General features: G+C 43.5%; 1 long non-coding RNA gene across 1 annotated transcript; it reads right to left on the minus strand.

Moving 5' to 3' along the window:
* Nucleotides 1-241: 241 nt before the first annotated feature.
* LOC128100455 (uncharacterized) lies at nucleotides 242-7,715 on the minus strand. Its single transcript, XR_008214799.1, has 3 exons — nucleotides 7,333-7,715; nucleotides 4,082-4,155; nucleotides 242-2,860 (listed from the first exon to the last, which is right to left on the minus strand). It is a non-coding gene; the product is annotated as an uncharacterized LOC128100455 (long non-coding RNA).
* Nucleotides 7,716-9,197: the final 1,482 nt, after the last annotated feature.

Consider the following 9,197-nt stretch of genomic DNA (forward strand, 5'->3'; position numbering starts at 1 on the left):
TTCCGGCCTCTGTGTTCACACAGTGCACAGAAACTCATGCAAGAGTGTGTGCGCGTGCGCGCGCACACACACACACACACAAGTAAACAAATAAATTTTAAAGAAAAGTAACAAATCATTGAATCTGTATAATTAAGCATAAGAGGAAACAAAGGCTTTGGTCATTTACTGGTATTTATTACGCTGTCTATTGGTTCTGTCCACCTGAAATTTGTTTTCTAACTCTGAATATAGTCCTTGCCAAGTTTTTTAAACAAATTCTAGAGTTTGACTTATTTCTTGTTTCCTAGAACAGAAAAAATAAAATCACCTAAGGTGAAATAATAACATCATTCAGATAGTCACAAACCCAAGATCTAAGGAGAAATTGGGTCAGTATGAAAAGAAATTATATTCTAGGTAAACAAATACATTTCTTACATTATTTTTTTATTTTATCAATCTTTCCTTGCCAATAATATTATTTCTGGAGAAAGTGCCAGGATTTGTGAGTAAAATCTCTGAAATTTTTACTAAGTAATAGAAATGCTCACAGGCCAAAAAGATTCTTTAACTTAGCTGAGAGGCCAAAGACTCAGGCTCAGTGGCTTTCTCGGTGATTTGACTCAATCAGTTGCTCCTGATGTGTTCTAGTTTTGTTTTTAAAGAGAAAGAGGGGGGAAGAGGAGGAGGGGGAAGAAGAAGAGGGAGGAAGGAGGGAAAAAACCTAGTCCTGAGATGGTCTTGCCACTCAGAGACTCAGTTCAACTGAGTGCCCTCCCAACACCCATGAGCTCAAAGATTCATTTCCTCTGTTTCTTCCTGGGCCTGTTGCTTCTCTATCCCCCGTTCTGATGCCCTGATACTTTCAGACCCTCATCGGCTTCCATAGGAAATTCTCCCATTCAGATGGAATATCTTGGACTCTAGAGAAGCTCCCTGAAGTCATGGGGATACACAAAAAAAGTGTGTCCAGAAATACTCTCTGTATTTCTGGAACCACCAACAGAATCCTCTTGTGTCACGCACAGTTAGGAAATAGCCTCACTCCTCAGGAACCACAGTACAACCCCATGTGCTTACAAAATGCTTTCAGGGAGGTGGAGGAAGCTGTGAGATGACTCAGTAGGTAGAAGTACTTGCTGACAAGCCTGATGACTTGAGTCCATGTGGTAGGAAAGAACTGATTCAATAAGCTGTCCTCTGACCTCTATGGATGTGTTGTAGTATGCATGTGTACATGTAAAATAAAGATATGTAATTTTTAAAGATGTGTTTACATTTTTATTTTATGAATATTTTGCCTGCATGTATGTGCACCACAAGCATGCCGTTCCCTCAGAAGCCAGAAGAGGGCATTGGGTTCTCTGGAATTGGAGTTACAGATGGGTGTGAGCCACCATGTGGGTGCTGGGAATAGAACCTAATCTTCTGCAAGAATAGCAAGTGCTCTTAAGCCCTGAGCAATCTCTCTAGGCATCATAAATGTAGTTTTTAAAAATGCATTCTCTAAAGATGCATTTTTCTTTCTCAGGAAAATTCCAGTAAACACCATTTTCTCCAGATCATTTCAAGTGGCATTAGAAATGATTTTAAGTGTAAGTAAAATCCAACAACTGTATTTATTATGTCATTCACTTTATATTTACCTATTATATCCCTGTGTAATGTCATGCATCATAGAGAGAAGAAATGGGTTAAAAGGGGTACAGTCACATCCCAGGAATGGGACCAGGGTGCTAATTTACCTAGATTAATAACACAACTTCCAATCTCTGCCTTTCACACTTGCTAGATCTTCAACCTGCCCAAGGTTAGTGCCTACCACTGTAGAACATGCTAAGGACCGGAAGTCCCAACCACATCAAGGAAGAGGGTTCCTTAAGTCTTCTCATTTTTTATGAAGAAATACCAAACTCCAGATGTGAAGATGATCTGTTTGCAACATCTGTCATGCCATTGGTCACCTGATATGACTGGCTAGGTAGGTGTCCCCTTCTTCTGCCATCGCATGTGCATCCAGAGTTGAGTGCTCAGTCACAGAAGATGACCTTCCCTAATGGAGGACCATTCTTTAGTCAAGGGTACACTAAAAGCTTCATTTATCTTTTAGAATCTCTAAACAGCCCCTCAAGAAATGCTGAGCTCCTGTGTCTCCCCTGAGTGACAATGCTACTGTCCTGTGAAAAGTATCCCGGCTGCTCCAACAGATAACATCAAGAGAAGCCTACAACTTACTGATTTTAACAGTGGTTTGCAAAAACAGTAGCAAAAGGCAGAAAGGGTAGCAGGGTGGAGCTCATAACTTTGGGGGTACCCTATCAAGTTTATGTATAAGCTGCAAAGAAAACCTGAAGTCCCAAACTAGAAGTACATATTCCTCATTATTCTAGGTACCTACCACAATATAGCAACCCCCTGCAAATTCAGTGGCCGGAACAACCACTTTATCATGAGTGTAGATGCTGTGGATCAGGAACGTGAGCAGAACACAGCAGGAGTGGCTTGTCTTAGACTCTCAGCAAGAGCTTCTCAGATGGCTAGGGAAACCTCCTGTATGTCCACCCCTGGGATCTGGGCCGAGATGGTTCTCTCATAGTGTGGCCTGGAGCAACTATGTGTGGTTCAGACTTCATACAGCATGTTGTTTGGGATTCCTGAGAATGAATATTCTAAGAGAACCAAGCAGAACCCACATGGCCTCTTATGACCCACCCTCAGAATTCAAGTAGCTTCATTCCATTATAGTTTATTGGTGAAAACGGTCATAAGGCTTTCTGAGTTCACAAGTGAACACATATCCAGACTCTATCTGTTGGGAGGAGGAATGTCATCAAGTTTCTGGCCATTTCTCCAAAATTGCTGCACAGAATCACTGGATCTGGAATGAAAAAGAAGAAAAACACAGAACGAGATTGAACTAGGGATCAGGGAAGCCACATAGAACATCCTGTCTTTCTTTAGTAAGTCATTGTCTCAGTTTTCAATTCCATTTCTCCCTCAGCAAGACAGAAATAGGAATTATAAGGCAGACCACATAAAATTGATTATACACAACCATTTCTAACCCAGAACAACTGTAATTTGTCCAATCTAATGCTTAATCTATATGTAATATAGAAATATAAGGCTAAAAAGAAGTTTTTAAAAGAGACTGTGTTCAGGGAGGGAAGGGGTTGATATTTCTATTTTATTTAGAATTCCTTCATGGAATTTTGTAATATTTTTAACTTTAAGAAAACTTGATACCTAACAATGGCTTTTTGCATTTAAATAATCATTTAATCAACTTCCTGGGCATATGCCCCGTGATTATGATTCTCCTTCATTTAACTCCTGATAAATATCATTTCTAAAACCTTCGTTAAGATGCCATTTGTGTAGTGTTGTGTAGCAGTTTCCTTTGAAATTAAAGCCTTCCATCATAGAAGGAAGCTCCTTAAGGCACAGGATTTTCTAAGGGGAGAGGAAATTTCCCTCCTGCCGGGAGCTCATTAAGCTCAGAAAGTAAACAACTCAATAGTTCAGGAAGTCCCTGAAACTGAACAGATTCACTCCATCCCTCCCTCCCAAACTTACATAAGCAGTAAGGACTGCTAAGAGATAGTCTCAGACCTAGCCAAGCTGCCTGAAGAAGCTTAGACAAACTCAGATGCATGGAAAAGACACTTTGTGACCTTTTGAACTGCCTATAAGGCATGAGTGAACTCCAGGGTCCCAGCTTTCATGATTGGCCACCCATGTTGGGATGGAATTTTGGTGAGTTGTCTTTGAGCCATTTCTGCTCCCGTAAGTAACCCCTGACCCATACTGCTGTGAGTAACATAAACAAAACAGATTGGTTCACCATGTTGGACTTTGGTGATATGCTTCCTTTTTGTCTATCATCGGGTCTCAATCTGCAGTGAGTAGACATTTGTTCACCTCCCCAGGAACAGTGTCACATAGGATGTGGTACTAAATAAAACATGCGTGCTTTCTATGAACCAAACTCTTGATTTTTGACTTTACACTGCTTTATGCAATGTTCTACCAAATGTTACACTCCACCCACATGCAGAGTCCTTGATACACAACAGATTAACTCCCCATCATTACTTACTAAAGCATGTTGCTAGTCACCCATCATCATCCACACTACCGGCCATCTGCTTCTTCACTGTTGCAGATACCTAACTGGTCAATCGAGTTTTATACAGACATAAAAGAGAAAGAGAGACAAGAAATTGAATTCTATCTAGCTGAACCTAGAAGTTAGAGAAATTACCCAAAAGTTGTTTTGTCATATAACTGCAAAATAATGAAGGGTTTAAACTTTCCCACTTTTACAATTGAATTTAGGTTTCAGTTCTCTGAGAGGGACAAAACAGGTTTCTCTCCCAACAAAGGGCCAGTAATCAACAACACCCTTTCATTCAGGGACAGGGACAGCACACACAAGGCCTGAGTCAGCTCCACAATGTCTCAAGAACAAATCCTGCAACCCCCACTTCTGAGTCATGTCCGGGCTTGCCCAAACTTGCTCAAGTATGTACAAAAATGGTAAAATTGAACCTCAGCCAATTAAAAGTATACTAGTATAACTGCTGCTTGCTTGACAAATTATGTTTGCGATGACCTCACTGTTCCTGAAACTCCCCGAGCTGTGCTTAAAAGGAGCCTGCACGCTCCTCTCAGGGTCGTCGCCATTTTGTACTGGAGTTCCACCCCACACGCTGGTAAATACTCTTTATTTCTTGCATACTATTTGAGTATGGGGTCTTCCTTCAGCATTTCCTCAGACCCTTACACTGTAAAACCTGGTTCTAATGATGAATCACAAGCTTTGGACTTTCCAGACATGTTTCTGAGCAACAGAATGCATACTCGACCTTGCATTTGATTTGTTCTCTGAGTTAGCTACATTACTTCACTGTGTGGTGATAGTTGGGATCCATGAGCACAACAATAGAACCCTAAATAAACCCAGTTGAAGCAATGCCTGCGTCTGAGGTGGTTAGAAGAAACATGCAGGAGTCCTGTCTTTGGTTCTGAAGATTCAGAATTGCACCCTTTTCTGATGGTGATCCTTTTGTCTTGGTTTGTGAAAGACTGTATTCATTTTATAACTAAAATGCCCATATCCCTGGAAGTCCACTGGACCCACGGAAGTACAAACAACCATCTATCTACTTACCACTGACACAAGACCTGTGCAAACACAAGCCTGGCCAGATCTCAGCATGGGTAAGGGAGGTGGACACAAAGTCCCAGCCTTAGCTAAGGAACTATTGGCAACCGACAGTTTCTGTGAAATGAGAGTCAGCTTTCTCTAAGAGTTTAACTCCTAGTACGTCAACTATGCTCCAGTAATTTCCATACATCCACGAATACATGGGCAACACAAACTGTACTTGTGTTTTCTTTTAAAGAACATGAAGTTGGATGGGTATGGAAAGAGGGGTGAATCCAGCAGGAGTTGGGGTGTGTGAATATGATGAAAACATGTTGTACAAAATTCTCAAAGAAATAATATTTTTAAAGAAATTAACTTATAAAACTGGGCCTGGTGGCACATGCCTATAATCCTATAACTCTGGAGGTGGAGGCAGGAGGATCAAAGGTTCAAGTTTATCCTCAGCTACATAGAGAGTTCAAAGGCTGACTGGAATACATGAGACCAGATCTCAAAAAACAAAAACAAAAACCCCCAGTAATTTCTAAACTTACTATGGAAACAATAAAAATAGACAACAAAAATAGCCTTCAGTGTCTATAGTCTTTTGTTGTCTGACTCAAGGGCACCTACATGGCTTTTCAGTACTGCAGAGACATCAGGATGCTGGCCACTAGGATTCTCCTATAAAAATCCCTAAGTAAGAGAAAGTTAATTTTTTTTCCTCTTCCTTCCCAAAGGCCTCTGAAGCTGCCCAGTGTCAGAGGGACTCTGTGCTGGGTATTTTTTCTTATCACTATGACTGAAGCCTGACAAAGCAACTGAAGGAACACGGGATTTATTTTAAAGTCACCACTCATCACCACAGGGATGGTATTAGGGAGAGTGGTTGTATCCATGGCAGAAGGAGCACAAGGCAGCTGGGCACATGGTGCCCGCAGTCAGGAAGCAGAGGGAGGCGAATGCTGGGGCTCAGCTCCATTTCTCCTTTACACTCTCTCTAAAACCTCAGGTATTGTGGTGGTGCCACCCAAACTCAGGGTAGATCTTCCCTTTTCAGTTAAACCTCCCTGCAAACATCATCATAGACACACCTTGAAGTGTGTCTCCTAGGTGACTGCAATCTAGTCAAGTTGACGATGAAAATGAACCACCACAATCCCATATAGCCCAGGTCCAGAAAAGAGACTTGCAGGAATCCCCTCATTGAAAACTGATCCTGATGAGATATAATTTCTCTTGCCAAATAAAAATCCCATTCTTAAAAGCCTCATCCACCCTCCCTCCTACCCATCCCCTAAAGGAATAAACAGCGGTGGGGAAGAGATATATAAATACTCTGTTAACGAATTTTGAAAGTATTTTATTTCCAAAAACTAGCAGACACATTTACTTTTCTTGGTATAAATTAGTAATCAAAGAAAGAAAATGCTTTCAAACAATTATACTAATAAAAAAATGTGTCTATAGTCAGAAAGCTGGGCAGTGATAATAATGGAACTTTTCCAGCCTATGGTTTAATTAAGGATTGCCAAAATTAGCATACATGTCCTTTATAGCACTGAGTCTCTCCCTTACTCTCCCCTACCTCCCACCCTCCCGTATCTAACCCACTAAGTCTCTAATCCTTTGTCTCACCAAAACCTGCCATCTCCCCTCCTTCTACCTCTCCCACACCTGGAGACCATAAGGATGGGCTGCTCCAAATAAGCAGAGGAAATAGGCATTGCCCTCCGAGAAGAAGGAAAGTGTGCTGACATCCCCCTTGTTCCAGGCCTTAAGAGACTGATTTAATTGCCTAAGAGAGGCTGTGGGCAGATGGCAGCCTCAGCAGCCTGGGCTTTTGGTCAGCAGGATGCCATGAGATGCTCTCCCTGACATTTTGCTCAAGATGTTCCCAATACACAAAGTTGGCAGCAGAGGATCCTGTGAAGTGTTTGCTAGCTTGAAATTATGGCCTTGTCATGATGCCTTGGCCCAATGAGTGTTGCCTCTCCTCAATTCCTCCGCCAAGTCTGTAGGCAAAGACCAGGGACAGGACAAGAGGGTCACATACCTGAAGGAGAAGTTGGAACACCAGCACAGGGTGGGACTGAGGCCAGCAGAAAGATGAGTGGACAGCAAACTGGCTGCACAGAAACAAGGACCTGAAATCAGGACCCCAAAAGCTACTTAAAAAGCCAAGTGTGGACACTTACCTATAATCCCAGCACTGGGAGGCAGAAACCTGAGAATCCCAGAAGCTCACTGGCCAGCCAGCCCAGCCAATTAATCAATGAGCCTCAGGTTCAGACCTTGTCTCAAAATACCAACCGGAGAAGCAACTGGAGAAGATACTTGACATCATCTTCTGGCCTGCAGATACACCCCCACACACATGCAGATGAGTGTGAACATTCGCAGACACACCGGTGGAGACTGGGCTGTCCCTGACTGTGTCCCTTAGACTTCGTCATTTTCATCTGTGAGGGGTATCTAAGAAGTCTGTGGGGGCTGTGAGCCTCTAGACAGAGAGCAAGAGACCTGATCACAGCAGAAACATGGAACTTCGGCCTCCCTTGAATGCTCATTTCATCCACACCCCACCTGGCGGGAAGTCTCTCTGTGTCCTCTAGAAGTCAGAATGTCACACTAAGCTGTCCCCAAATCTGATGGAGCTGGCATAGGAAGAGCAATTTCTCACAGGACAAGCCTGCATGTGGCAGATCACTGCTCCTCCAGAAGACCCAGGACTCTGTCTCTTGCATGTGACCCCCAGGACTCTGCTGGAGGAGAAGCAGGTGCACACACAATGGCACAGAGATCTGGAAAGTCCTTCAGCTATGAAAACACTACAAAAGCAGCTGGCCCCGTGTAGCTTAAGTTTTCCTGCCTGGCCCACAGTCAGGGCAAATCTCTCTCACCTGCCAGTCCCACAGCCGTCAGACCCGACCAAGTAAACACAGAGACTTGTATTGGTTTCAAACTGTATGGCCATGGCAGGCTTCTTGCTAACTGTTCTTTCAGCTTAAATTAATCCATTTTTATAAATCTATACCTTGCCACATGGCTCGTGGCTTACCGGCATCTTCACATGCTGTTTCTCATCGTGGCGGCTGGCAGTGTCTCTCTGACTCAGCCTTCCACTTCCCAGCTTTATTCTCCTCCTTGTCCTGCCTACACTTCCTGCCTAGCCAATGGCCAATCAGTGTTTTATTTATTAACTAATTAGCAACACATTTGCCATACAGAACATTCCACAGCAGGCCCGGACAAGAACAAACGAAGCCTCGTGCATTAGAGGCCAAGTGATGAGCTCTACACTAGACCTTCCCAGCTGGTGCCTTTTCTCTCTTTGTTTTGTTTTTGAGACAGAGCCTCCTATACGCCAGGCTAGCCTCCAGTTCTCTATGCCGGCAATAACAACCTTAAACTTCTGATTGTCCTGTCTTAGCCTCCTGAGTGCTGGGCTTACAGGCATCTGTCACCACGCCTGGCTACAGGATTTTGGGGACAAAATGCAGAACTCATCGCATGCCGGGCAGGTTCTCTATCCACTGAGCAACATCCCAGTCCCTACTTAAAAATGCTAAATATCTATTAATTAACTCTCCAGTCACAAGGAGTTTTTAATAATGGGGATGGATCTGGCTTACTGTTACCAGTAAATCACTCTTAGATGCAAACTGGGGTCTAGAGCACACAGACGACACATGCTGGGACATTCAGAGGTCGTCTAGATTGTGTAGATGGATGTCTTCAAGGCCCAGCCTCAAGATCCCACATATCACACCAGTATCTGAGAAGAGTCCTGTGGGTGGGGGATGACCTGGAAGGAACAGGCGATTCCTCCGGAGAGTGTTGCAGTTACAGAGGAGGATGGGGTAGGAAGTCCAAGTCCAGCCTGAAAGACAGTGGGATGGCCGAGCTTCCATCCCACCACTGCCTCCCTGACAGCGGCCTTTCTGGTTCCTACCCAGGGCTGCAAGGAGCTGAGGGAAATGGGAGAGAGAGCTCACAGGCAGCAGCTGGTAGAAGCAAACAGCAGACCAGATCTGACTGCAGGCAGGCAGCTCAAAGGCTT

The sequence above is a fragment of the Peromyscus californicus genome, unplaced genomic scaffold (assembly GCF_007827085.1).
Source record: "Peromyscus californicus insignis strain IS unplaced genomic scaffold, ASM782708v3 Scaffold_11__1_contigs__length_118956290, whole genome shotgun sequence".
Lineage (NCBI taxonomy): Eukaryota > Metazoa > Chordata > Mammalia > Rodentia > Cricetidae > Peromyscus > Peromyscus californicus.